Raw genomic sequence first — 13,972 nt, 5'->3', positions numbered from 1 at the left:
TGCCAAGTCAATAACTGTGAACACTTGGGCTGTGGGAGGTACCCCTGCAAGCAGGGTGTGGGGGTTTGGTACAATGGGGGTTTCCAAAATAGTTGCCTCATTGACTGCTCTCAGATCTTGAACCATGCGATATTTGGTGGGCTCACCTTTTGGAGTTCTTTTCTTCACTGGGAAAAGGGGTGTATTGCATGGGGACACACAGGGAATTAATGCCCCATTTTCCAGAAGTATATTGACTTGTTTGGAGATGGCGTCCATCTGGGCTTGCTTCAGAGGGTATTGAGGCTTCCGTGGCAATGGTGCTCCAGGCTTAAGCTGGACTAACACTGGAGCAACTTTCAGATGGCCAATATCCTCAGGGCCGGTGGACCAAAGAGTGAGTGGCAGCTCCTGTAAGGCCTGTTCTACATGGTCTGGCAAGGGGTGGCCTGAAACTTCCTGTAGAGACATCATCAGTGGTAATGAACATAGAGCCGAGGTGTCTTCCTCTTCCAAGGGGATGGAGAGCTGAATGGTGCCATCTGGTTGGTAGGATATAGTTGCTTGCAACCTGGACAAGACATCAGCTCCCAACAGATTCAACGGGCAAGTATTTGACACCACAAAACGAGACAGAAGATTGGGTAAGGTGCTGATATGTAGAGGTTTTGTAAGCCAACTGCGTTGTGGGCAGCCGTCTACTCCAACGCAGGAAACATCAATGTTTGAGAGGTATGTTTCATTGGGTAAATCTTCTCTCCGCAAAACGCTTCTGGCTGCACCTGTGTCCACTAAGAATTGTGTAGGATGTCCCTCGATGGGGACAGTGACCTTTGCTAGGGGCCCACTAGCACAATATCCATGAGAAGAAACTGTCATAAGGGGAGTGGACACAGGTTTGCCCCTGTCCTATTGGAGAAGGTTTAGATGTTCTTGGGTAGGACCTGTGCGTGGGGGTCCTGGAAGCGGTGGAGGTGGTGGCATTGCAGACTCTTCCCACCCTGAGTTGTAGTCATTGGGTCGTTGTGAACGTCTGGGAGCTCTGCATTCCCTTCTGAAATGTCCTGGTTTTCCAAAGTTGAAGCAAATAAGTGGGTTTCTTCTGGAGACCTGCTCTCCAGCCGACAACATGAGTGGTGTCGGCTTCCGGGCCACCTGGGCGGTCTCTAGACCTTTTGCCACCAATAGCAGTATATCCAGGTGGAGGGTACAGTACTCTGGACGGGCAGTGTTCAAACCCTTGCGAACAGACTCCTTTAGTCCTGATACAAATGCAGAGGCCAGCATTTGAGTATGTACCTTGTTATGGACACTGAATCCCAGGTCTGTAAACACCTGTGTTAGTCTGGTATGGAACTTTTCCACCGACTCAGTCTTGTCTTGGGTAATGTCCTGCAATGTGGTGGCCTGGTCCGCCAGTCTCTCTCTGGCCCACTGCTGCAACTGGTCACAGAAAGAAATTCCCGAGGCATTAGTGGTGTCCTCATTTGGCTTTACTCTGGTGAGATCCTTTTCCATTATCGGCCAATATGCATCCCCAGCCTTGATCTCACACAGACTGACCAAATCCCTCCAGGCTGTGGAATAGGTCTTGTGGATCTGGGCTATGCGCCGGTAAAAAGGCATTGGGTGTTTCTCCGGATCTGGACTGCGGCCCTCCAAGGGTGGGCGGTCCCGTTGGGGGGCAGATGGAGCCGGCATCATCTGCCTGTGTGACCTGGCGATCCGCCGTGGCCGCTGTCACTTCTTGAGCCCATCCTCTTCTGTCTGGCAGAGAAGTAGGGGTCACCACATCTGTAAAATTCCAGCCCGGCCATTCTGTGGGTGTCTTCAGTTCAACTTGGTCTGAAGCCTCTGTTCGTTTTGGTGGTGGTGGTACTACAGGCATTAGGGGTGTATGGAGGGCCGAAGGTGGTTGGGAGCCAGAGACAATAAGCACTGGGCAAAGGGGGGGGCAGCTGGCATGAGGTGTGTATGGTGTATCGGTGTACTAAGCCCAGAGTCAACATGGCCTTCGGTGGCCTCACTGGGCGCCGCCATCTTTGATGAGGGCGGAAGCGGAAGGGGCGGGGCCGGAGGTGGAAATGGAGGTGACTGAGTTGGAAGCATCGGATGTTGCATAGTCAGCTTCCGGTCACATCCCTTGCAAATCTCCTCCCACCCCGGATTCTTAACTGAACACCCCTTACATATCCGGAGGTTCTGACTACACGGTATGCAAAAATCTGGACTCTCGGGGTGGGGCCTTCCTGTATTTCCACATGCCTCGCACCTCCAGGACGGGCCATCATCATAGGGGGGCGGCGCCTTGCCGGCGCATCTCCTTTCCTGATCTGATTCAGTTTTTGCTCCACCCACCCCTCCTGATGTAGGGCGCGGGCCACATTAAACCAAGTTTCTGCTGTCTTTAACATGTTATATTTCAGTAGAAGCCCTTTCTTCTCTTTACACAGCTTTCTCAACTTTTTTACATACTCTGGTCCCTCTCTCTCCTCCACCAGTTCACAAGCAAACGAACTGTTCTCTGGCTTTATAAGTTTCTGTCCCATTTTGTTTTACTTCCCTCCCGGGGACCCTAAGGTGGTCCCCAAAGCCGTCACTCTCTCTTGTTCTGAAAGTGCTGTGTCGTGAGACGTTTAAGCGCAGCACTTGCCCCCCTGCTTCTCCTTCAGAGAGACTTCCCTCTTTTTCAGCTACACTGAGAATAATGTACATTAACCCTGTAAACCAATATATCAGGAGCTACGATTGTCACTGTACCACTACTTGTAGTACTTTCACGAATCCCCACTCTTTCGTGGTGTACACCAAACATTAATCCACATACACAGTGTGATCATGACATAGTATTTCAGACACGCCTGTCGGGAGTAAAATGTTTGTTTTTTTTTGTTTTTTTTAGTTTTCTTTTTCCCCCACAAGCCAATCCCTGGCTGTGGTGTTTTCCCTCGAGTCACCATTACTGCGACTACGAGTTTCCCCTCGACAGTCACCATCACCGCGACTGCGAGTGCCCGGCACCCTCTCTCAAATCAGAGTGTATCCTGTCCACTCCTGACGAGGAATATTTTGCCGTAATTCTCCCCTCCCTCACAGGCGCATCAACAACAACACAACCAATCACACTGGTACACACAGACAACACAAAAGACAAGACATATCACACTGGTAGATGACGTTACACTGACAGGTGGGTTCAAAGAAGCCCCGGGCAAGTATACCTGTCACTTTGCTGATCAACGGACAGCCAGACGGGTGAGTAGTCCCGCTGGGCAATTCCAGACTACGCAGGTAAGGAATTATTAAACATAAAAATTCACTTACCGCTTTTGGAGGTGATCAGTCTCCGGTGGTCTGGAATGCTCCACGGTCCCCCTCATCCACTCTGGGTTGGCTGATCCCGTGTTCAGAACCCGGGCCCCACGTTGGGCGCCAAATGTCTTGGACTAGGTCACTTACAGACCATTTACCGTGATCTACCAGTGAGCCAAATTAATATGAGAATACGTGCACGTGGAAGTAAGACACTGACACTTCGCAGTTTGCCAACTTCCTAAAATTCTGTTTTATTGAGGAACTAACAGTATCATTTATAGGGCTTATGATGCAGGCAAAGCATATACGATGATTGGGTGAAAAGTCCACTGGGTTTCTGCGTGTTCTTCCATCCGTGTTGATATCTTCCAATCATTGTCCCCAAAGAGACTCATTCCCTTTTATGGGGGTTGTTTACATTAAAAGATACTTTTCTCCTAATGAGTCACCAAGGGTGAGACTCCGGATGAAGGCGCCATCTTAATTATCTTCATTGTTCTGTCAACCTATATCTGATTGTTTACTTAAGAGAGTAAGGAATTTAAAGGGCAAGAAACAGACAGTAGCAAGGCTATAAAATTGTCATTTTACTGATCATCTAATAAAATGTGGACTGTCTATCACAATCCACTACACTCTGTATATACTATTTTTTTTTTTAATTACAAGCAGTGCAAATACCTATATTTGATTGGTATCAGTCCCTGCAGTCCCTGTACAGCAAGCCTGAGATTGGAAGAGGTAGAAGCAGCACAAAGAACCAATCGCTTGTGCTGTAGTACTTATGTTCTAAAGTGAGGCCTTCCAATGGAATATCTCTAATTGGTTCAAAGGGAGATTTCTGTATAACCGTGAGCACCAGGTTGAGATCCCAAGGTGACACAGGAGTTTGAATTGGGGTATTTATATGAGCAACTCCCTAAAGAAAAGTCTTGATGAGGGAAAGTTAGACAACAGGTTCCTGGAATAAAATGGATAAAGCAAAAACCTGTCCCTTGAGGGTACACGGGACAAGATGCAGGTCAGGACCAGACTGAAGAAAAGTCAAATATTAGCTATAAAGTATTCCCTATGACTCAAGTTCCTGTCCACTCACCTGGCAAAGTAAGCCTTACATGTGTAATGGTAACTCTTAGGGAAGTTGGATTTTCTCGCTCTGAGTAAGGTGGGAATAACAGAGTCAAACATACCCCTATCCTTGGGTCTGTGTGGGGACCAGGACCCCTCAACAGTCTGGGAATTGTAAACACTGTGCCAGCCTATAAGCCTAGCATATATGTGTCACCACCTTCCAGGTCATGGAAAGGAAAGATTTTTTAAATTCTAGGGTAGGATTGGAGATCCACCAAGTCAGGGGGGGCTTTGTCTGTCTGGACAGAAGCATTTGGTGATCCAAGGATTGGATTTGCTTGTTCTATGTCATACGTATGTTGGATTCAAGAGATGTGGAGTGAAACTGGGCAAAGGGAACTGCTTCAAAGAACATTACCATCAAGTCTAGAACCCTCATGCAGAAGTGATTTAGGGATGCCATTTTGTCCTGATGGCCCTCGTGTGGGACCTTCTATTGGGGAAGGAACATTCTGGCTTGAGCTGTGTCTCAGATATGACCCAGGTACTTCAGACTTTGTGAGGGTCGGATAGTAGACTTGAAAAGTTGACTAGTCAGCCAATTTGATGGAAGTGATTCGTCCTCAGGACATTGGTAGCTAAAGTTGTAGCTGAGGAGTTTTTCAGTTGAACATTGTTTGAATAACCAATTAAATTAATGCCCTGGGTTCATAGAAGAGCCAGGAGCAGGGCAAGCATTTTGTGAACACTTTGGGTGTAGAGGAGAGCCCAAATGATAGTTCTACGAATTACGAGTGATGGACTCCTACAACAAAATGTAGAAAATGTTGACATGAGGGGAATGTGTGGGATAGGCATCTTGTATGTTTGCTGAATTCCCCTTGTCTTAATGAAGCAATAACAAATCTCATTGATTCCATACAGAACTTTGATATGCAAAGAAATCTGTTCAGTGATTTTAAGCTTAGTATTTGGTGGGTGTCCCCATTTGGTTTTGGGAGTGTGAATACATTTTGATAGAAACCTTGAAACTGTTCTTCGAAAAGAACTGGTACAGCCACTCATTGTGCCTGAAGCTGGTGCAAGGCAGTCACTAAATCTGCATTATTTTGGTCTGAATCTGACAAATCGGATGGCAAAAAGTCAGGAGGGAGCAGAGATAAAAACTCTATTCTGTACTCATTTGAAATGACAGATTGGATCTAGTGGTCTAGGACATCTCTGATCCAAACTGGCACCCCTTCATTGTGCGTTGGGCTTCTGTACAAACTTGGTGGACTTGGGAGTCCAGGGCTTGTGACAGTCCAGGGCTTGTGACCAAGAGGAGAGTGCTAAGCCTTGGTTTGGAAGTAGAAGTATGGGGGAGGGGGGGGGGGTGAAAGAAACTATTTAATTGAGAAGTATTAGTTGTAGGAGTAGCAGACATAGGTTTCTTCTTGTGGAATAAAAGCAAAATTCTCTCCAGTGACTTCCTTGATACATTTCTCAAGGGATTCCCCAAATAGGAGTTTAACCACTTAAGCTCTGGAAGGTTTTACCCCGTTCATGACCAGGCCGTTTTTTGCTGTTTAGCACTGCATTACTTTAACTGGTAATTGCTTGATCATGCAACGCTCTACTCAAATGAAATTTATATCTTTTTTTTTCACACAAATAGAGCTTTCTTTTGGTGTTATTTGATCACCACTGGGTATTTTATCTTTTTATATATAAATAAAAAAGAGTGAATATTTTGAAAAAAATAAACAATATTTTTAGTTTCTGCTATAAAACATATCCAATAGAAAAGTTTTTAAAAATCTAATTTCTTCCAAAATTTACGCCAAAATGTATTCTGCTACATCTTTGATAAAAACAAATATCCCAATAAGTTTATATTGATTGGTTTTTGTGAAAGTTGTAATATCTACAAACTATCATATATATACTGGAATTTTTATTTTTTATTTTTTCATACTAGCAACGGCAGTGTTCAGCGAATTATAATGGCGGGAAATCTGACACTAACTGACACTGGGTGGGAACTGACACTGACATCACCAGTGACACTAATACAGTCAGTCATCTGAAATTTTGGGGCCCCTTACACAGCTCTAGGCCTGGGCCTCCCCCAGGCCTGACCACCAGCACTCCCCAGGACGTTCCACCGAATCTGCCCACTGGCAATCCTACTTTAGTCCTTTAGTGCACCCACTTTTATGTTAACACTCTTACAACTTAAAATATGAAAATGAAAAGTGTATTCCAAGTTATCACTGCTTTCAAGATTAAACAGTTTGGCCAAAGAGCAGCAATGGGACAGCCCCATAAATTCAGCAAAGAGACATCCCAATCCAGTAAGGAGACATCCCCATATATTCAGCAAAGACGCATCCCTACATTATCAGCAAAGAAATGGCCCAATCCAGCAAAAAGACAGCCCCATACAGTATAACAAAGAGCCATCCCAATCCAGCAAAGATACAGCCCAATCCAGCAAGCATGCATCCCCATATAGCAATGAGACAGCCCAACCCAGTAAATTGGCATTCCCATTCAGCAATAAGACAGCTCAATCCAACAAAGAGACATCCCCATATAGTAAATAGTCATTCCAATCCAGCAAAGAGACATGCCTATATAGCAAATAGACAACCCATTCTAGTAAAGAGACATCCCCATATATTCAGCAAAGAGACATTCCATATAACAATTAGGCATACCAATCCAGCAAAGAGACAACCCAATCCAGCAAAGAGACAACCCAATCCAGCAAAGAGCCATCTCAATCCACCAAAGAGACAAGCAAAAGAGACAGCCCCATCTAGCAAAGAGACATCCCCATATAGCAGAGAGATATCCCAATCCAGCAAAGAAACATCCTCATATAACAAAGAGACAGCCCAATCCAGATTTTTCACTCTCCAATTTTAGTAAATCAACCCCACTGTGTTGCTAGATAGATAATCATGTAGAAAAGAGGCAGCGACTAATAGATCGATCTGTGTCTGTTCATCTATGATGTGTTCATCCAAGGACTCTGGTGGTAACAGGCTGGTACTAATGTTTACCTGGAAACCTCACAGAAGCTTTTCTAAAAAAAAAAAAAACCACGGAAAGAACCTGTGACAGACAGAGGTCTAGTAGTCTTATCCTTTGTCAGGTATGCAGGGTTTTTTCAGTGGGAACGCGGGGGGAACACATTTCTGGCACCTGCAGCACTGAAAGTATGGCAAGAGCTGTTGGGGTCTGCTGGAGAGTCTATTGTTGCTGGCTCCCAGAGATCTATTGTTGTGAGTGGGCCTATTGTTGTTGTGGGGCGTTTTATGTTGTTGGGGGGGTCAGTTGTTGTTCGGCAGGATTTCCTGTTGAGAGAGGGGTCTATTGTTTCTGGCTGCTGGGAGATTTATTGTTGTTGATGGGGGCCTATTGTTGCTTGGGTGCATCTGTTGTTGCTGGTAGGATCGATTGTTGCTGGGGGGGGTCTACTGTTGCTGGGGGTCTATTCTACTGCCTTTTTTGTTATCATTAACAAATTCCATACAAATTACTTAGCATGGCAAAATTATACTTGGTTCTGTATTCTATAAAAGGGGTGGTACTGAGAGGTGGGTAGGAGGTGGAACCAAGGAATGGTGCTCAGAGGTGGGTAGGGGGCAGAGACAAGGGGTGACTCGGAAGGGGGGAGTACCTGCACCTATTAATGGAGCAAAATCCCTGGAGGCATGTATTACCTGCAAATCACATTAACACATATAAAATGGTAACATAAAGAGCTGAGGATCTAAGTGGTCTACTATCCAAAACAAAAAACAAAATGTTTTAGTTGTATTTGGGCTGTAAGAGAATTTAAAGTAAGTTTCTTCTGAACCTGATAACTCATTTGTGTGGTTGATAAAAAAGAAAACTTGTTCTTGCTTACTTCTTTTAGGTCCAAGTGGACACGGAAATACCTAGGCACGCTACACTACGGAAACAAATGGTTTAGTAACAGTGAAATGGTCAAAGTGCACAAAACATCCATAGTTCCTAAAAGTGTCCAGAACAAAACATGCTGCAGGTCTCAGAACAGCTACATCCAGCTGCAAGAGTAAGACAGACCTTCACGGTTCGTTTCCATGCAGACAGGAATTATTGCAGTTGTTTTCCCACAGATACAGCTGCTATTGTTGGTTGTTCAGCCCAGCTGAGGATATGAAAGAGCCAGCAATGTAAAGAGATTTCACTAAATTCCATTTTTGCTTCTCTAAATTATGGCATCTCTTAAAGGACTATCAGAGTTTATGTTCTCTTACAGTAAGGCAAATATATATACTGTAAGTAGTGCCATAGATTTGATTAGTTTTTGTATTTATATGTATACATCAAAATTACCTACGGTGCCATTTGTTGACTATTACAAAAAGTTAAAGAGACATTGTCACTATTGTTCAATGGGTAAAATGTCTGCAGCGATCACTATGCTGCTCCTTTGCAGACAGTGCAAAATACCAGGTATGTTCAGGTATGGAGTAAGAACTTTTAAATCAGCACAAGAAGTATAACTTACAGTCTTTATAATGTATCCATTGTGCTAATGCCTCTTCTGTTAGTAGAAATCATCTTCCATCCATGACAACTCCCCCCGCCCTCACTGTGCTCTTCCAGTGCAGTGGGGGTTAGAAGAATTAAGAGCTTGTCACAGGCTGTCATCAAGAGTGCCTGACTATGACCACCCTTTTCTGCTTAGCTACTCCATTCCTTGAAGCACGTTCCATGAATGAAACAGGGTCTAGGAAACCACCTATGCAAATCTAACGTGGTGACCTGTAAAAGCTTTTAAAGTGTTGCCTATTGATAATACAAATTTACGGAATTTACATTATATACAAAAAATACGGGGGTGTGCAATTGTAAAGCTTTTCATGTTTGGTATCCATTTACTTAGCGTAACATCATCTTTTATATCTTATTAAACAATTGGGCAATATATTGTGTTTGTGTGCATTAAAATTCTAAAAAGTGTATGTTTTACAAAAAAATAGCATTTGAAAAATTGCTGCGCAAATACTGTGTGACAAAAAAAATTTCAGCCCCCCACCGTTTTATTCTCCAGGGCCTCTGCTTTAAAAAATATTAATGTATGGGGGTTCAAAGTAATTTTCTAGCAAGAAAAACAGTTTTTTCAAGTAAACGAAAAGTGTCAGAAAAGCTTGTTCTTCAAGTAGTTAGAAAAGTGGGTGATGTGTGGCAGAAGCTTCTAATGATGGTCCAGAAATGCCAGGATAATAGAAGCACCTCCCCCAAATTACCCCTTTTTGGAAAGTAGACACTCCAAGGTATTTGCTAAGACACATAGTGAGTATTTTGCAGATCTCATTTGTTGCCACGAGTGACAAAAATGATATCTGCAAAATACTCACCATGCCTATTATCAAATTCCTTGGGGTGTCTACTTTCCAAAAAGGGGTCATTTGGGGGGTGTTTGTACTATCCCTGCATGTTAGGGCTTCCGAAAGTGTGTGAGGTAGTGAGGAAGTGATATGAGGAAATATGTCCTTTGAAAGCCTAGAGGTGGTCATTGGATTTTGGGGGCCTGTATGTGGCTAGGCTGCCAGAAAGTCTCTCATATGTGGCATCCCCATACTCGGTATAAGTAGCAGAATGTGTTTTGGGGTGTTATTCCACTATACTCATGGCATGCGTGAGCAATATATCATTTATATGACAACTTTGTGTTAAAATAAAAATTTAATTTTTGTAATTTTCCAAAAATGTGCGGCAAAAATAAAATGTTACATGGACTCAAAATACCTCTCAGCAAATTCCCTGGGGTGTCTACTTTCCAAAGGGTAATTTGGGGGGGTTTTGTACTGCCCTGGCATTTTAGCATCTCAAGAAATGTGATAGGCAGTCAGAAAGTAAAAGCTGCGTAAATTCCAATATATACACCAGTTTGTGGACGCTATGACTTTCACGAAAACCAATTAATATACATGTATTGGGATATTTTTTACCAAAGACATGTAGCAGAATACATTTTGGACTAAATTTATGACTAACTTTGAGTTTATTATATACTTTTTTTAACTGAAAGTAAAATATATAGTTTTTTAAAAATAATATTAGAAATAATGGATTTTAGAACACTGCAAAACGGACATTTTGGTAAAATATGCCATGGTTCAATGTCAATTGTCAAGGTGACGACTTATAATATCTTTGGGACTGTTCCTGGATATATTACACATTTAATAAAGAATGCTCGTTATAATCATGTCAGTTAGAGGAAACTTGACTTTCCGCCTAGTGAAAGTTTTTTTTGGAATGTTTACTGGGGAAAATGCTGGCTCTGCCAAGACATTTACCTTATCCTTAGTAACACAGTTTCCCAAAAGGTTCTTCTCTCCTGTGTAAGCACTAAAGATGCCTATAAAAGGCCTATCCATTTTTGTACTTTTCATGTACCCATGGCATTCCCAGATTTAGTTGCGTGTTTGATGCAACATTGGAAAGCCCATGATGTGCAGAGGACAACATAAGGGGTTCATGACAGCTTCCTACATGATGACAGCATTTAGAATGTAAATTCCATTTTCTGGTGACTGGAAACAAGAGATGCATGGTGCCTCTGGTTATGAAGAGTATGTCAATAACTTCTCCTCTGCATCTATCTATCTATCTATCTATCTATCTATCTATCTATCTATCTATCTATCTATCTATCTGTCTATCTGTCTATCTGTCTATCTGTCTATCTGTCTATCTGTCTGTCTGTCTGTCTGTCTGTCTGTCTGTCTGTCTGTCTATCTATCTATCTGTCTTTCTAATCTATCAGTTTTGTGTGCCATAGTGCTCCCACACTACCTCCTAGAGCAGTGGTTCTTAACCTTGTTGGAGGTACTGAACCCCACCAGTTTCATATGCGCATTCACCGAACCCTTCTTAATTGGAAAAATAAAATATGATTTTTAAAATTCAAAACATAGGTATATATTTAGGTATATATTTATACATAGGTGCACAAAATGAACAAAACCGTTAAGAACAAAGAACAAAACAAAAACATAATAATGAATATTTACTGCACAAATCATATGAGTCGGGTGTGGGTCTTCACCTCCGCCGAACCCGCGAGACTGACTCACCGAACCCCTGGGGTTCGATCGAACCCAGGTTAAGAACCACTGTCCTAGAGTAAATGTGATTACAAAAAAGCCCAGTGTCCATTAGTTCTGAGGTGATGAATTGAGTCTTTTAGGTCCCTCTTCTTAAAGCAGCCACCTATCTATTTCTATTTTGGCTCCCCCTTCTTGAAACACTCACCTCTTACTCAAGAGCTTCTAGCCTACATATTTGAGAACCTACAGCCATGGCAATTTTGGCTTGTTCACCCAATCTGCCAGGGATCCTCATTTTCTTTCTATAACTGTCCCGTGCCAATGAATAGGATCGCAGACAAGACTGAGTGGATCTTTGATCATTTGCTGATTTGAACTAGTGACATATATTTTTATATTAAAAATGAACAAAGTATTACTAAAAATTTGGAAAGTGTATCATCCCAGCTGCCCTGTAGCAGTTTCAAAGTTTTAACTACACCTTGCATAACTACAATAGTGCTGGAACCTCCTTTTGCACACATGTATGATACACAGTGAAACTTCAGGTCTTTTAGACACCACAGCAGCAAGATGTGATGCTTACATGTCGCTTTTCGGTTCTTAGTAGGAAGGGGAGTTCATCAAATGGACATTTGCAGATCTCCAGCCTCTTTACCCAGCAGTACCTGCCATGCCAGTCCCAGGTCCACTAATATGAGCGCAGAAAGATTTATTGGGGCACGAGCAGGGGGAGACCAACTGTTGTCAGGGTGTGTGTAAGAAATACAGCCACCCAATTACTTCCATCTGTGGACAGTCAGTTTGTTAGATTTACACACATACCTCACTGTAGCACCCAGGAGAGTATGTAAAAATCCTGACAGTTGCCAACATAGCTACCCGACCACCACATCCTTGACTACCATGACTCTGCTGTCAATGGGATTCCCGCTGACAGTAAAATATAAAGAAACAATGCCAACATTTACCCACATTCCCGCCACCCTATAGCAGATATAATGCAAAATCATGTTTATATACCTGATTTTGTATTTCCAGGTAGGGCGTGTGAGAGCCGTGAGCGCACCCTACCCGCGTTGCCATCTGCGGCTATCAATCACCGTGTCCCAGCTGGTGATTAACGAGCATCTCCGACAGGGGGAGAACTGTTTGTAAACAAAACAGTTCTCGTCCCTGTCAGCTCATGCACATTGCTTTGCATGGCTGTGCATAGCACAGCCATGCAAAGTAATGTGCTTACAGTGAAGCACAAACAAAATATACCTGTGCTCAAATCCCAATAGCTAGAACATGCATTTATCCATCAGGCGCTAAAGGGGTGTAACCACATATTAACACTAGAAATTCTAAAGGGCCCACTGCACACTGGTATATACCCTTTCCAGCAGACTTTGCAATAAAGAATAGGGATATATGGTTCACACATATTACAATACATGCTTAAGCTGGCCAACTGCGTCAAAGTAATCCCTCTATGGCCAGTCCTGCTCTGCACTGCCTACGCAAATACTACTGTGGACACAATGCCAATATAAGAGAAAAGACAAAATCTGCTGGAAGGGTACACACCAGTGTGCAGAGAGCCCTTCAGAATTTCTAGTGTTAATATGTGGTTACACCCCTTTAGCACCTGAAGGATAAATGTATGTACTAGCTATTGGGATTTGGGCACAGGTATATCTTGCTTGCTGTATTGTTGGGTCAGTAGCCAGACCTAAACCTAGTAGCTCTCCCCCACTTTGTCTTTTCCCCTATGCTAGCATTGTGTCCACAGTAGCATTTGCGTAGGCAGAGCAGAGTAGGACTGGCCATAGAGGGATTACTTTGACGCAGTTGGCCAGCTTAAACATGTATTGTAATATGTATGAAATAAATATCCCTATTTTTTGCAAAATCTGCTGGAAAGGGTATATACCAGTGTGCAGAGGGTCCTTCAGAATTTCTAGTCTTACAGTGAAGCACAAACACAGTTCAGTGTGTAAAACAGCACACAGGTAACCCTTTGATTGCCCCACATGTTAACCCCTTCCTGATTAGTGTCATTAGTACAGTGTCAGTGCTTTTTATTAGTGTTGATCACTGTATTGGTGTCACTGAGGATGTCATTGACACCAAATCAGTTCCCCCCAGTGCCAGAATGCCCGCCGCAGTCCCTCTGTCCTGCTATAAGTCGCTAATCACCACCATTACTAGTAAATTAAAATAAAAAATCCCAGTATATATACAGCCATTTGTAAATGCTATAACTTTCACATAAAACAATTAATTTACACATATGGGGATTATTTTTGCAAAGACATATAACATACAATAAATTTTGGCCTAAATTAATGCCAAAATTAGATTTTTAAATTTTTTTTACTGAACACGTTCAATAGCAAAAAGTCCAAAATATTGTTTTTTTCTCAAAAATTGTGGGTCTTTATTTTTTTATAGCGCAAAAAATAAAAAACGCACAGGCGATCAAATACCACCAAAAGAAAGTTCTATTAATGGGAAAAAAGGCTGTATTGGGTGCAGCGTTG

The sequence above is a fragment of the Staurois parvus genome, unplaced genomic scaffold (genome assembly GCF_062004578.1).
Source record: "Staurois parvus isolate SC_StPar_1 unplaced genomic scaffold, SC_StPar_1.0 ptg000090l, whole genome shotgun sequence".
In the NCBI taxonomy this organism is placed as follows: domain Eukaryota; kingdom Metazoa; phylum Chordata; class Amphibia; order Anura; family Ranidae; genus Staurois; species Staurois parvus.
This window is presented reverse-complemented; position numbering follows the sequence as displayed.